Source organism: Pleurodeles waltl, chromosome 9 (assembly GCF_031143425.1).
Source record: "Pleurodeles waltl isolate 20211129_DDA chromosome 9, aPleWal1.hap1.20221129, whole genome shotgun sequence".
In the NCBI taxonomy this organism is placed as follows: Eukaryota; Metazoa; Chordata; class Amphibia; order Caudata; family Salamandridae; genus Pleurodeles; species Pleurodeles waltl.
The window spans coordinates 536,290,447-536,307,033 of record NC_090448.1 but is presented as its reverse complement, the minus strand read 5'-3'; the positions used below and the strand labels follow the sequence as shown (position 1 = coordinate 536,307,033).

The window sequence follows — 16,587 nt, the reverse complement described above, 5'->3', positions numbered from 1 at the left end:
AAGGGCACATTCAAAGTGCGTGAAATGAAAACAGTTATAACTCCTGGTGGGACACTGTCAGCACACAGGGGGGAACTTCAGGCCCCAGCAACCCTTGTGCCTGTGAGCACCACCATGACTCAGTGAGGAAGAAACAAGGAGCCTGCTGCCCCCAGCACTACAAGGCACGCTTACATCTCCTGCTGCATGGGACACTGTCAGCACACAGGAGGGACCTCAGGCCCCAACACCGCTTGCGCCTGTGAGCACAACTGGGACCTAATGAGAAGGTGGGAAGGAGCCTGCTGCCCCTAGTGCCACAAAGTGTGCCCACATCTCCCGCTGGATGGACACCATCAGCTCACAGGGGGGACTTCAGGCCCCAGCAACCCTTGCTCCTGTAACCGCAACCCTATGAGGAGGGGAAGAGGAAAAGGCTGCCCCCAGCACTACAAAGTGTGCCCTCATCTCCTGCTGTGCGGGACGCCCATGGCCTAAGTGTGGGTCCATCCTGTGCCTATCAGTGACAGTAAGAAGCAGGGCATGGCCACCTACCTCAGCTCTTCTTCCTGAGACAAGAACGTGTCTTGCAGCAGCAGAGAAGGACTCATTCATTTTGTGATTAACTGGACAGTAACACAGGGGATGAGGTCATTGTAGACAGAGGTCATTGATGGCTGGGAAACAGTGCTGCAGCAGAAGACACAGATCTGGAAACCGATACAGGAAACACTATAACGAGTTTATAGGAGAGAGATATAGGAAGAGTGCCCTTGAGACGACTCCAGAACCCTCAGGGGAATGGCACATGAACAAGTTGTTACCTCCCCTGCACACCCACTTCATCAGGGAACTATCCTTATGCACTGACTTCAAGATAGTACATAAAAGATGATTTACATAACTACTAACGTCACACAGCCTGATTGCATACATACGAGGACTACGGGCAGATTACTAGTTCTTAGTTTCTCTTAATTTTTTTATATTGTTGGCTTCATTTTTGGTTGGCTCTCTTTATAATTATTACGGCCAAAGAAGTTGATTGGTAATCCTTAGATGGCATGAGTACGTACTGATGGGGACACTAGACAGTGGCCTTATGTGGCATGATTACCTATATTTTCCCTCCCCCCGCTCCAGGTAGCTAATAAGATTCTCTGAACAATTGAGTACTATTTATATCCTAACAGAGGAGTGATAACCTTAGAGACAAAACAAAAGTACCATGTAATGCAGAAAGTTCACTACATTTGTAAAACCTAATTATATCACTTGTATAAATGCAAAGATGTACGTTGTGAAACGAATAAGGTGTTGTGTTATACCTGCTTAACCTTTCACTGAAATGCCAATAAAATAAACGTTTTAAAAAAAACTAGACAGTAACATAATGGGGAAAAGGAAGGCAACAAAGACCACAAAGGGTTTGGAGCCCAAGCCTAAATCTGTTAAAAGACATGCTACGGAAAACTGCATGCTAGATAATATTGAATTTGATATAGGAGGTTGAGGACTTAATAAAATAAGGGACGAAGCGGGTTGACAGTTAGGGCTTTAAATCCAAAATACCTAATTTTAAAAACAAAACGAGAGCAAGGTTAGTGATAACATCAATAGCTGCAAAATCCTTCAAACAGCCTTTGTCTCGAACCTTGCAGACCCACATTTAACAGATACTGTCTGTCCAGGCATCCCTCCCAAAGCTCAGCTATCTAGTGCTAATGATCAATCTCTAACAGCAGAATCATCAAACATTCAGTCAATTATTGCATGTCCCAATTGTTATGCTCCACTTGCTTGTTTGACTAGCAAACTACTCCAGCCCAACTCCTGTGCTGACGCATCACCAGCTGTAATTTTGGGGGATACTGTCCAGTGCATTGATAAATTGCAGAGTAAACATGTTGACATGAGGTCAACTATGTGACTAATTAATCAAAAGGGGTTAGAGCTCTACGAGCTGAATGTATGTCTATTGGTAGAATTTAAAGTCCATCTAGCTGGTTGTCCTGAGATGCAGCAGTATTGTCAGTGTTGTTGTTCAAGTCACACTAAAGTGAAGGGTAAATATTGTAGCAACAAAATAATGCCTGGCCTTTTCAATGTTCCTTAAGTCACAGCTGCCCCCCAGTCACTAAACCAGAAATAGGCAGCGAGTAATGAGAGGGAGGACAAACGCATTTTGTTGCGTATCTTACATACACGTCCTAAGACCAGTATAAGAATTCATCCTTCATCACCCCATTATCACAATTCTTCCCTACGTCTACCTGTTGGAAGCCTGTCTCCTCCCCCTGGTCAAAAAAGAAACCCCTAATTTATATGACCAATGTTCTAAGGCTAAAATCTGGCCAAAGGGAATTGACAGAATCTCTGGTGAATACTGTGACACATTGGATGAGATTCCAACAACAGTGTCCATCCTATTGTACATTCAGATATTGTTCTTGCCCAATACGTATCGAACCATAATAAAAACTGTGATATAATCAGGTTGACCCTGAAGAATTGTTTGATTTTAGATGGTTTCCAAGCCATAGACACTCGTACATATCTACCTACAGGTTCTGAAACACAATTTAAGAGCACCGTAGGTGGCCAACCAAGTAGTATCCATTGTTGCTCCATTCTGTTCCCCTTGCAATCACAAAACCAATGTGTGCAGAGCAAAGGTAATGCTCCAGTACATTTGATCACATCGGAAACTAGGGAAACTGATATGTTCCAAATGAATGAAGTAGATTGACTGAATGGCCCCTTGATCCCCCTCCTCTTCCCCTGGTTCTAATATTTTAACATTGTCTCCTGTACAATTGTAGTCAATACAATGTAAATCCTAGTCCTTTTAAATCATGCTGCCAGCAACAAACACCCTAATAGAAAGCAGATAATTCCCAATTAGGTCATTTGGACTCACTTCAGCAGCCTTGCACCCAAGTTGGTTTGTCTGCATACCTAACACCTATTGATGCTGTTTTTTTTTATTCTTTAGTGGTTGGTGCTGACCATTCACTTTCGGGTTGTGCATGACTCAAGGAATAAGTGCCTTTCCATTTGCCTTGTTGACATGGAATGTATCTGGCCTTCGCAGAAAGCTTACAGATCAGGAGTGGAGTATCTTTATCAGCCAGTTTAATATAGTTTTGTTACAGGAGACATGGCCATGGGTAAAACTTTTTAGGCACGGGTTCACAAAGTTTAGCATAGAAGCAGTCCCATCCAAAGTAGGCCACCCATCTGGGGGGTTACTAATATGGGTAAAAATTCTGCTTAAGGTCACCATAAAGAGGATAACAATTGACAGTAAAGACATTCCAGGTCTGTCCATTAGTGGGAGCAATGGACACATGGTAACGTTTTCAATATCTATAACCGTACCACATTCAGAAATAAGAATGCTCTTACGTTAAAATTGTTTGTTAATCAACTTATAGAGTGCACATACAAATCTCCTCCTGTGATCACTGGTGACTACAACACTACTTTGGAGCCCCTGGATGGGCTTACCACAATCATTGATATGGAAGACAAAACAAGGGGCATTCAGAAGTTGGAGGCTGCCACAGCATTGCAGATAATGTCCCTTGCTATAACTCATGGTTTGCAACGGCAGATTTAGGTCAGACAGCTCTTTATCCCCAACTTTTGTAAGAGGAAATAGCTAGAGTGAAATTTACTATTCCATTTTGGATACTGATCTCTGGCACCTCGCATTAGATTTTGAAATTGTACCTAGGAAAGATAGTAACCATAATGCCCTTAAGCTACTATTGAAGGATAATTTGTTTACAAGCAACACAAATGTGGGCATGCATTCAGAGGTGGTTCTAACATTGTCAAATGATAGAATATCTGTAAGATGGTCTAAATTGTGTCTCAAGCTAGATATTTTATTGCAGGTATATGCTATATTTGTGGCATTTTAGGCCCATTTGTCAGCTACCCACCCAAGAAGATTCCCCTAGGTGAATTGCACAATGAATTGTTTAGGGTCATACACTAAGTCTGTGACAAAAGAATGAATAGGAGTAAGAGATTAGCCCACCAGCCCTCACCTTGGTAATCAAAAGAATGCTGTAAGGCCAAAGAGCATTTTTATTAGGGCCATTAACCAGGGTACCAAGAGATAATTAGAAAAGTCAGCGCAAATCATAAAACAATCATATCTTTGAAGCAGATGTGGTTTGATTTCAATTGGTTAGTCCTAGTTCAGGCTTCGAAAAATAAAGACCAAAAATCCTTTTGGCAGATTTTTGCACATGGTGACACAAACACTCATAGGCCCATTGAATTTGCTGTGCAGCCCCAATAGAGGATGGAACATTTCACAGAAAGGTATGCCTCAACTAGCCAGGGGGTTCTCTCTATCACAGGGACATCTATAGTCATGCAGGACATGGGAAGAACTGTTGGCCACAATTTCATACCATTCTCTATGAAAGAAACACTCAGGGCTATTCAATCTCTGTTCTGTGGTAAGGCACCAGGCCCAGACAAGGTACCAACGGATCTTTTTCGCTCAGAGCCAGAAGTGTGGGGACTATATATGAATCTATTTTCAAGTAGGATGATGGCAGGTGATAGTTTACCAAATTCATGGCTAGGAGAGAGATAATTATTTTGTATAAGGAAGGCGATAGAACAATCTCCAGTAACTAGAGACCTATTTGTTTCATTGACAACCTCCAGAAGGTATTTTGCTGTCACAGTCTCAACAGATTACAAGCGTGGATGGAAAAAGCTAAGGTTTTATCTCCATTCCAAGCAGGTTCCCGTACAAGAGTGAAGCAAAATACAAACGCTGTGGGATAGCGTAACTGGATGGACGGAATGCGGAACCAATCAAACATTCACCCCCAGTCACAGATCTGGGTTTAATCCATCCATTATTTTGCTCACCATGCCACCCCAGTTTGAACCCAGCCATATGCAAATCAGTCTTGACCCTGTTCCACATGGGAACAGTCCAGCCCGAACTGCCAGGCCAGGTTCTCCCTGGACCGGAAACAAGCATCCTGGGACCGGTTTCGGGGTTTCACTCCTCTTCAGCCAGGCTAGCTTGAATCCAGTGGCACAGTGAGCCCGGGACCCACGTCTGGGCATACCCGGCGCACTTAGGGCAGCAAAAGCAAAGCAAAATACAAACGCTGTGGGATAGCGTAACTGGATGGACGGAATGCGGAACCAATCAAACATTCACCCCCAGTCACAGATCTGGGTTTAATCTATCCATTATTTTGCTCACCATGCCACCCCAGTTTGAACCCAGCCATATGCAAATCAGTCTTGACCCTGTTCCACATGGGAACAGTCCAGCCCGAACTGCCAGGCCAGGTTCTCCCTGGACCGGAAACAAGCATCCTGGGACCGGTTTCGGGGTTTCACTCCTCTTCAGCCAGGCTAGCTTGAATCCAGTGGCACAGTGAGCCCGGGACCCACGTCTGGGCATACCCGGCGCACTTAGGGCGGCAAAAGCAAAGCAAAATACAAACGCTGTGGGATAGCGTAACTGGATGGACGGAATGCGGAACCAATCAAACATTCACCCCCAGTCACAGATCTGGGTTTAATCCATCCATTATTTTGCTCACCATGCCACCCCAGTTTGAACCCAGCCATATGCAAATCAGTCTTGACCCTGTTCCACATGGGAACAGTCCAGCCCGAACTGCCAGGCCAGGTTCTCCCTGGACCGGAAACAAGCATCCTGGGACCGGTTTCGGGGTTTCACTCCTCTTCAGCCAGGCTAGCTTGAATCCAGTGGCACAGTGAGCCCGGGACCCACGATCTTTTTCGCTCAGAGCCAGAAGTGTGGGGACTATATATGAATCTATTTTCAAGTAGGATGATGGCAGGTGATAGTTTACCAAATTCATGGCTAGGAGAGAGATAATTATTTTGTATAAGGAAGGCGATAGAACAATCTCCAGTAACTAGAGACCTATTTGTTTCATTGACAACCTCCAGAAGGTATTTTGCTGTCACAGTCTCAACAGATTACAAGCGTGGATGGAAAAAGCTAAGGTTTTATCTCCATTCCAAGCAGGTTCCCGTACAAGAGTGAACACCTTAGACCAGAATTTCAGACTGAATTTTATTGCCTGGAAATACCTGGAGCTGTCAAATGATCACCTGTATGCCCTTCATGGATTTGAGGGCAGTTTTTGCTCTAGTGCCCAGACAACAACTATGGAATACCCTGGCTAACTTGAGCATAGTACCTGTAATCCTTGATGTTCTCATTAGATTCCATTTTAAGAACTTAGCCCAAGTAAAGTGGGGGGCTGTGGCGGACCTCACAGATCACATACCCATGAAATGTTGTGTGCAACAGAGCTGTGTGTTTGCCCCCACACTGTTTTCCCTTTATAGAAACAATGCTGTCAATATTCTAATGACCTGTGCCCATAATTCTCCAAGGCTGTGGGGCTCATTCACTCCTGCCCTGCTCTTTGCAGATGATACCCTGCTGATATCTCGTACCCAATAGGGTTGCAGACTTTGTTGAGTAAATTTGCTGATTACTGTGATACTTGCAGTCTGGAAGTGAACACCACCAAAACTAAGACCATAGTGTTAAACCATACATATCGTTTAAAGGGGGGTATCACTTGAGAGGGGCAAAACTACAACAGGTAGCTCACTTTGACTATTTGGGACTTATACTGACAACTAAAATAGAATACAAATCTACATCAGCATAACATAAACAATTTAAAATACATATTTAAATAATTATTTTATAAGCCAGTCCATAGTAAAAAATATATTAATGATATACAAAATAACATTAACAAATAAAAATCATTAAAAATAGTTGCACTCCGACTTCTAAACCTGCTACAGAAATACCATACCCACCTTCACAATGCATACATCCCAAATACAATACAAACATAACATTAAAACTCTACAAATTAAGTAGGAAACATGACACCACATACAACAACATAATACCACTATCAAAGCATAGTTAGGTCCACAACAACAAGCTACATGAAAATAAAACGCATACTGCCACTAAACAAGCATACTAAATAAGACTAACACCAGCTATACTTACCCACATCCCGCTACCCCTTGTAGTGAATCCTAGTTTGTTTTATTGGGATAGCAGGAGTTAGCTTAGCCGTAGGCTTGTAAACTCGTGCCCCCATCACCTAGTGACTTTTAACCTACTTAGCTTGCTGTGTCTTAGCTCATTTAATTATTTATTTCCTCTAAGATGGTTTATAGTTAAGCCACTTGTTATGAGTTTTATTATGATTGTGTCACTGCGCCAAAGCGTCAAGATCAAGCGCGAAAGACAAACAAACAGTAGGTGTTCACACGTAGGGATTTTCCCTCTCTATACTTTCGAGGGATTGTTGATATTAATTGCCGTCCCAAGCATGCCTGTTATCTATTGTTTTGAAATACACCTATGTCAGGGGACCTTGTAGACCTGTATAAATACATTGCACTTTTAGACAGATAATCAGAGGGATTCCGATCAGAGGGCATCGCCACCATCGCTGATACCAATGCTGCAGTCATCTTGACGCTGACCCAGTCTTCGTGTCCCTGCGGAGTCTGAGATAGAGACCTCATTCCAAGGTAACAAGGGTTGGGGGCTCCTCTCATGGACACAGCTTTGGCAGATTATGTTTAGCAAACCCAGCTCTCCCTTAGGTAGGAGGTTAGGCCTATTCTCATTAGGGTATTAGGGCATATTCCATCTTATACATACATATATATATTTCTTTCATATATTGTAAAATGGTGGGGGACTTCATAACAATGACTCTCTTCTTCACAATACTGTTGCTTGGTATATTCATTATCCTAATCATTGCAGTTCAGGCAACTTATCGCAAATTGTAGTTATGTTAAATAAAAACTATTATAACTTCACTGCATCTGTGTTATTACCTTTGTTTGTATGAGACATAATATATCTGTGAGAAAAGGGTAATTTCTGTTTAACCACGACAACCCTGAGATATCTTACTTTGAGTCCATGCGTAAGCGACTGCCACAAATCACCTTTTAATATTGTGTTTCTGGTGAGGTGCTGCTAGTGAGCCGGTAAGGTAGGGACAACAGTTGCGACTTGTTGTAGGAAAGACTCAGTCACCTACAAACAAAAGTACTATTATCTTTAAACCAGTAGTCTTGCTCGGAGTAAGAGTCCAAACTACGACATGGCGCCACCAACGATGGTGTTTAGGCACTAATTTACGGATACCCTGACTATCACTGTCTCACAGACAACAGGTGCCCTAAGTACCGTTATACGGAGACGTCCGTGGTCTTTGGGAGATTCCTCCTCAGCTGAACAGGTAACACCTAATTAAGCTGTAGGTTGTTCGAGCTCGAACTGATAAAAAGGAAAAACTTCCCCTATTTGGTGTTCCGTTTCTCTAAACAACTATGGCTAATACCATAGATATTCCTGCGAATGCTAGACATGCACTTACACAACATTTATTAGCGCATGGACTTACAGAAGAGGGCGGGGATGTTACTTTGATTATAGAAGCGACTGAAGCATACCAAACAGAGACTTTTTACTGTTGGGTCACCTTTCCTGAGGCTGACCAAAGAACACATACATTTCACACATATGAAATTGCGAACGTACCTGTAAGATACGAAGCATACCAGTATCATGAAATATCGCTCACATATCAAGAGCATCAAAAATGGTTTGAAGGCGCCCTACCTCATGTACTACGACGAGTGAGGCTAGGTCCTTTAAGTAATGAGGGACCTACATGGCCTATGTTTGCCACATATACACCTCACCCAGGCATACAGACCATGCCGATCGCAGATTTACGAGTATTATATATTGAATTAGTGGCATTATATAGACGATTGGTTCAGTTCGTAATGCGGACATTGAACACTACACCAGCGCGTCCAGCACTGCCAGTAGCTGGTGGTTATCAATTGGCTACTGGGATTAATCCACAAACAGTGCATACTATTATGGGTAAAGTGCCCTACGGAACGGGAAGATATACCGTTCTGGATAGCCCAGAAAACTAATCAGCTGGAAGCTGTGTTTCCCCATACGGGACCACAGGAAAAACATAGACTGCTCACTATGTGCTTGCCGTTTGGGATGGTTCCCTCGGTGGATGACTGTGCCTCATGGGGTACAGTCTTCGCTGCCGTTTATACTACCACACATGGTACCCCGACACTTGCCAATTTACCGGAAGTGTTAAAACAAATACAAAATGAACATGGGGCTGCACCGGCCCTGGATCTGGGGTGGAAATTGATGCGTAACTTTGACGCCGCCTCCTCGATAATACTAAGTAATATTAAAGGGGAAGCGGTGGCACTGGCAATACGCCAGCGTCTCCGGGAAACTGCAAATATGGAACAAGAGAGACAGCTACCGAAAATAATTTCCGATACCTATACTAGTATAGGACGGGATAGTTTGGGAGCCAAACCTAAAATATTGGAATTACCAAGTACCACCCATAAGGAAGATACAAAGCAGGCACAAGAGGGCTCTAAAAAGTGCTGGGACAAACAAAAAGATTTCAAAGACAGGAGAAATAAGAGAGCTGATTCTCCACATCCGGAGTACTCCGAAAGGAGGTATAATCTCAGAAATAGGGAGTACATTAGGACTCCAGACAGATATACTGATTCACGTCCCTCTCGTTCCTTTCAGGACACACCGAATAAACGTAGCGAGAGAGGGGGCCGTCAAGATCGACGTCCGGACTACGTGAAAGAAAAAAAAGACTCACCACAGTCTGCCATTAAAAAAGAAGAAAAGACTCCTCAGCAAAAGCCGCAGTTTAAAAAGAAGAAGGTGGCAGCACTGACAGTTAAAAATACCAGTAGTATTGAGAACACTGTTGAGGAACAAGAAGTAGGCCGTGACTCTGTTGGACAGCGCGGCAGAGGTCACGATATGTCGCCAGAGTCTGAAAGATCATCTGGATGTGAAAGCAACTAGCGATTACATCGCGGTTGAGACAGCGGATGGCCACGTTCTCCCACCCGATCGGGTTTATGATTTAACAATTCAGATAGAGGGAGACGTGGAACGCATTATTAGTGTAATATTTTGGGATGAACTTACAAGTGATATCCTGTTGGCCGAGAGAGACTGGCCACCTGAACACGTCCGCTAGCTCCCGCATGGGGAAGATGTAATTTTGCCTTCTTTTTCCGATCTTGTTCCGGAAGCAGACAAAAAAACCTATGCTGCTGAATGGGCTTTAGCACAGGCACCTGCACTATACCGTAATCATGTAGGTTGGGACAAGGACTCTCCTTGTCATGTTATTCCCGTTAGGTCTACACCCCAACCGCAGCCACAATACCCTGTTAAGCATGAAGCGAAAGCTCCAGTGACAGAGATACTGTCACAACTTGAGTACCAGGGAGTGATTGAGCCCTGTTCATCGGCAATGAATAATCCACTATTCCCCTTTGCAAAGCCAGATCATTCATATAGAATTGTGGTTGATTATAGACACTTAAATAGTCATACACGCACGTATGCTATACAAAATTCACACAGCACGGCACTGATAAACAATATAGTGCGTAAGAAATATAAAACAACACTGGATGTATCGAATTGATTTTTCTGCCACAATTTAGTACATGAAAGTAGGGACCTAGGTGCATTCTCGTTTGGCTCTCAGAAACGCATTTGTCGTTTACCTCAAGGCTACAAAAATAGCCCATGTCTGTTTTCAGCCCGTGTGACATTAATTTTGCACGAGCTTGATTCTGATGCATTGTCCTATGCGGATGATATCTATCTCACTGACGACGCCCTCGACATTCATCTTGCGAGGGTCGATCGGATCATTTTGGGATTTGCAGACCTCCGTTATAAATTTAATTTTAAGAAAAGCAAGATAACCTTTCTTAGTGTATTGTTCCTGGGATATGAGCTATCAAACGAGGGGAAGAGCCTGGCCCCGCACTTCCTAGAAAAGTGTGCTCAACTACAGCCTCCAAACACACTTAAGAAATTACAGTCATTACTGGGTTTCTTCAATTTTGGCAGAACATACATTCCAGATTATGCAGAACACATCAAACCACTTTATGACTTAATTAAGCCTAATTTTTCTAGCAGACGTTGGACGATTGAACACACACACATCCTTAGGGACATGCAAAGGGACATGCTTGAAGCTAAACACTTACACACACGTGACAATAAAACAAATTTGGTCACCAGAATAATTGCTGGTGCCCTTGGATTTACTTATGTCACCTTTAATCTGGATGACACAGTGCCGATAGCATATAAATCACACTTATACTCAAATGCTGAAAAACGTTTTGCACCTACAGAAAAGATTCTGACAGCCGTTCAGATGGCCGTCATAAAGGAGAGGCCACTTGTCCAGGGGAAACGCATTATTGTTGTCTCCCTGGTGCCGGCCTTAGAGGCTGTCACTAAAGCGAGAGTTCCAAACGCTAAGGCATTACATCCACGCTGGATTCAATGGGCAACGTCTCTGACCGCCACTGATGTTGATTATGTATTTGATCCAAGACTTCAGACACAAGAATTTCTCCAGTATGAACAGGAGTACCCCGCTCCTCTAAATATCTTGCCACTAGACAGTTATAATACTATCATTTGTACTGGCGGTTCGGCTCAACCGGCTGTAGGTACTAAACATCAATACTCGGCAGCTTGTGCAGCTGTGTGCGGGGTAATGGAAGACGGAGTTTTCCATCCTCACAATACCTACAAGCAGACCTTAGGGGACTGCACAGCCCAGTTGGCCGAGCTTAAGGCTCTTCTTCTAGCGCTCGAACATACTGAGGCAGGAAGTCAGACTTTGATAGTCTGTGATTCATATTACTGCATCCAGTCATACAATGAATATCTCAATCATTGGAAACTGAACGGGTATAGGGATTCTAAAGGGAACACCATTAAACACAAATGTTGTGGGGAAGGGTGGCTGATCTTAAGGATAAGCTACCATGTGTCCATATAGTTCATACATTAGGATACCAACGTGTAGGAATACACGTTGCCGGCAATACATTGGCTGATGAAGCAGCCAAAGCATCAGTAGCTACGGCTTCTGTGGCTGCAGTGACTCGTTCTCGGACGAGGTTGGATAATGAAATACTGATTGCCGTTAAAAGCTTCGGCTGCAGGCAAGACCCTTCCGAAAAGATACCCTACAAACTATACTTACCATATCAGTGCACAGAATGTTGCTTATACAACAATTCCTGGGGTTGGAGATCGAGTGATCCCCAATGAAGACCAGAGATTAGAGCTGATTACAGCTGCACATGAGGGTGTCGCTTCTGCACATGCTGGTATACAGGCCACGATAACAATTCTACAGCAACAATACTGGTGGCCTGGTCTATGCAGACGGACTAAACAGTATGTCCTTTGCTGTGACATTTGTCAGCAGATTAGGGGCTCTAATATCAAACGCCCTCTGCAGACATCCCTCTTAGTGTCATACAAGCCACTCCAGTGTGTGTACCTAGACCATTGTGGTCCCTTACAGCCTGATGGTGCATACAAATACATTTTAGTGGCTGTGGATTCCTGTTCTAGATTCCTGTGGGTATGGCCACAGCGGTCGGCTGATGCCCAGACTGTTATAAAAGATTTGCTGATCTTTATCGGTACATATGCGGTTGCAGCATTCCATTCGGACCAGGGCCCTGCATTTGCCTCTAAGGCATTCATGGACACCATGGGGACGATGGGTGTTGAACTCCATTACTCCTCTCCATACCATCCCGAGGGAAATTTGGTCGTGGAGAGGTGGAATCGTGATCTAAAGCAGTCCTTAACAGCTCGAGTATTAGGTTCAGGCCGTAGTTGGTTACACCACCTATATTGTGTCCAGAGAGCACTGAATAATCTGCCAAGACGGTCCTTGGGGGGAAGGTCTCCATATGAGGTTCTCTTTGGGACACCTATGTATGTCCCCGATCTTGATGCCCCTGGTATGGTGGCAGCAGAAACACCATTTGACATAAAAGAACATCTCACTGTTTTACAGGAGCTTCAACTATTTTGTGATGATAAATTATCTGCAAGTGCTGCCTCCTTAGGAATAAGGGACTTGGCGAAAACTTCGACTGGCTGGATTCCTAACATTGGGGATCTGGTTCGTGAGAAGATCGCTGTGAAAAAGGAATTCGGTCCATCATACAGAGCACCTGTGCCAGTCTTGGGAATAAAAGGCACCAGGACTGTCATCCTACCACCATTGTCTGGTTCTAAATCGAATAGATTCATCTCAATTGATGACATCAAATTACACCATGTGGCCGATTCTTCACAGTAGACCAGGAGGTTCCTTGGGTAGTTCCCGATCCCCTCTCACTACCCACCAGGACATCCATCTACATAGTAGGATGAACATCACTACTACTGACTATACAACTATGTCAACTGCTGTTCCAGACACTTCCTCGACCATGAGGAGGGCGGAAAATGAACTTTTGTTGGTTCCAGTCACTTCTTCGGTGACCACCCCGCTTCCAGATTTGGCTGTATTTTATAAAAACACTTCCACGGCTAATGACGTTGTCTATCAAGAACCTCCACGAGTAGTGCATCAAAATTCAGCGGGTCCTGTGTTTGCAGAGACTTCCTCTGGCTATTTCGTAGACATTGATGATTTTTCTTCGGATTCATCCTCAACTGCGACTAACAAACTTTCAAAGACTAGTAAACTATATCGATGGCTTAAAAGGAACTATTTGATCTACCCATGGAACTATCTATGGTTCTGTTTGACATTTATTGCATTATTTTTATGGATTGGTTTTGTGACTGTTTTCTTTTTGCTGATTAATGGTCACTATATTCCTGATCGCTCCTCTGTGGAGTCTGTTGATAAAATTTTAACACCACATCATTCTTCCCATAAGGTCCAACGAGATTTGTCCCCTGTAAATATTACAGCTATACCAATTACTGATGGGATTGTGTGGGACAAAGTTCCATTCGATATATATGTGCCTACAGAGATTATTCAAATACCATACGTGTTCAAAATTTCAATGTCTGATGTTATTACACCTAATGTTGTCTCTGATGATTGGGATGTCCAAACAGTTGATTCCATGCTAGCTGAAATGAAGGACTATTCCACTTTTGGAAGTGATGATGTATACCATTATACAATGAATTATGGGGAAATGTTCTGCTATAACAATTAGGGACATCACTACCTACACCGTGCAACTAGATATAGGCCTCTCTTGAACTACACACAGTGGGAACACTGTTCGACACCACAGGTGGGGAGTCCAAAGTATTACAGCGATAAATTTACATACTTTTCTGGGCATGATACAAAGAAAGCAGAGTCGTATTATTTTAAAATACCTCCGACACAAATTAGAAAACTTTTGCTAACAGATACGAAACTGATTTATTCAGATCCCTTTGTTTCCTGGCTCTCGCTTGAGGGTTGGAAAGATACTATTGATTTGAAAAGTGTATGGGGGACACAAGATTGGCAGATACAGGGTAGGGAGGCTTTGTTTCGAGCGTGCCTGATTCCTGTGCAAATGATTTTCTTAAATGACACTATTGAGCAGACATCCTGTCTGGAGTTAGCAAAAATTAAAGACCTGAACATGGCCAGTATCCCTACTCCGACAAAATTTAGAGATTGGCAACACTTTCCTAATGTCTCAGAAGACAAGCTAGATGCAATGGTTAGGGCTGGTACCTATAATTCTTCACTTTCCCGTCCCGGCGGGTGGTTGGTATGGCCCACCGACACTGATGAGTGTCAAAAGCGTTTCTTGAACTCTTCAGGGGGTTTTTCCATTCACAGGCCTGACCCTTGCTTTCTATCAGGTCAACATACAGGTATAATTACAACATACAGTGTGGGTAAGCTGTGACAGCAATGGGTGCGGACAAACACGTTGACAGCGGTTAAAATGCTTGAAGCACCACTGGGATTGTTCATTTCTTTAAGGCTGTCAGGTCTGGTTTCCTGTCCATCTTTCAGACTGTCTTTGGAGTCATCCCATCGGCCATCCATTCTCTCTTTTCAAGTGTGTTTGGTGGCTTTCCAATTATTTTGGCTTTGATTGGTAGACTACTACTACTGTTTCTTCTGATTCGTGGTGGTTGTTTCTTTCCAGCAACGCAGAGCAATGGAGCCGCTCTCGCCAACACCACTGTGCCGTGAGCGCATGGTTCGGATCTTCGGTACACCTTTGCTGGTGGAACTGGAGCTTGACTGGTCGTTGTCATTCCGGCCACTTCTCTGGTGTGTACAACCGGTCTTCCGCTGCATATGGTGTCTCTTTGAGCATCTGCCTATGGTCTGTCTTGCTGTTGCACCGACATCTCCTGTGGACCACGAACTGCTGATGTCCCCTATGAGGGTTCATACACGGTCATGCCTCTTGAGACTGAGGTTGCTCCGCGAGGCCACCTTTGAGCCTTCCGTTATAAGATCTAACATGGATGAGGACACTGCAGCAAGTATAGATGCACCGGTGAATATGGCTCACTTCTGCTCTGTAGATCCGTTTGTCCGCCAGGCACGAGACTTCACTTCGGACGATGTTGACTCATTTTTGAGGTCCTTGACTTGTGACTTCGATGACATTCTTCAAGATCCTGCGTATAACACATAATTTGATGAATTTGCTTACCATTCCCAATTCCAAATTATGCAATTATAATAGACGTTTGCTGTACTTGTCATAGTTGATATTAACATCTCTGTATATGTTTTTTAGACAGCCTTGTTTTAAGGTGTTTTCACACACAGCGAGTTTTATTATTAGCTTCTTTTTTTTAGCTTGTTTTTGCCTTTGGCTTTTAGTTCAGAAGCAGCTTTTTTAGCATTTTGGGTTCCTGTACCTTCATCATACCTGTTACGGCAATGGGGAGGGTGTAGTGAATCCTAGTTTGTTTTAATGGGATAGCAGGAGTTAGCTTAGCCGTAGGCTTGTAAACTCGTGCCCCCGTCACCTAGTGACTTTTAACCTACTTAGCTTGCTCTGTCTTAGCTCATTTAATTATTTATTTCCTCTAAGATGGCTGCCTTGTTTATAGTTAAGACACTTGTTATGAGTTTTATTATCAGTGTCACTGCGCCAAGGCGTCAAGATCAAGCGCGAAAGACAAACAAACAGTAGGTGTTCACACGTAGGGATTTTCCCTCTCTATACTTTCGAGGGATTGTTGATATTAATTGCCGTCCCAAGCATGCCTGTTATCTATTGTTTTGGAATACACCTACGTCAGGGGACCTTGTAGATCTGTATAAATACATCACACTTTTAGACAGATAATCAGAGGGATTCCGACCAGAGGGTATCGCCACCATCAATGATACCGATGTTGCAGTCATCTTGACGCTGACCCAGTCTTCGTGTCCCTGCAGAGTCTGAGATAGAGACCTCATTCCAAGGTAACGAGGGCTGGGGGCTCCTCTCATGGACACAGCTTTGGCAGATTAGGTTTAGCAAACCCAGCTCTCCTTTAGGTAGGAGGCTAGGCCTATTCTCATTAGGGTATTAGGGCATATTCCATCTTATACATACATATATATATATTTCTTTCATATATTGTAAAATGGTGGGGGTCTTTATAACAAT

General features: G+C 43.5%; 1 protein-coding gene across 1 annotated transcript in view; it reads left to right on the top strand.

The window, feature by feature from the left end:
- The window catches only part of CCDC198 (coiled-coil domain containing 198), a 175,650-nt gene that overhangs the window by 83,574 nt on the left and 75,489 nt on the right, over positions 1-16,587 (top strand). The window lies entirely within an intron of this gene.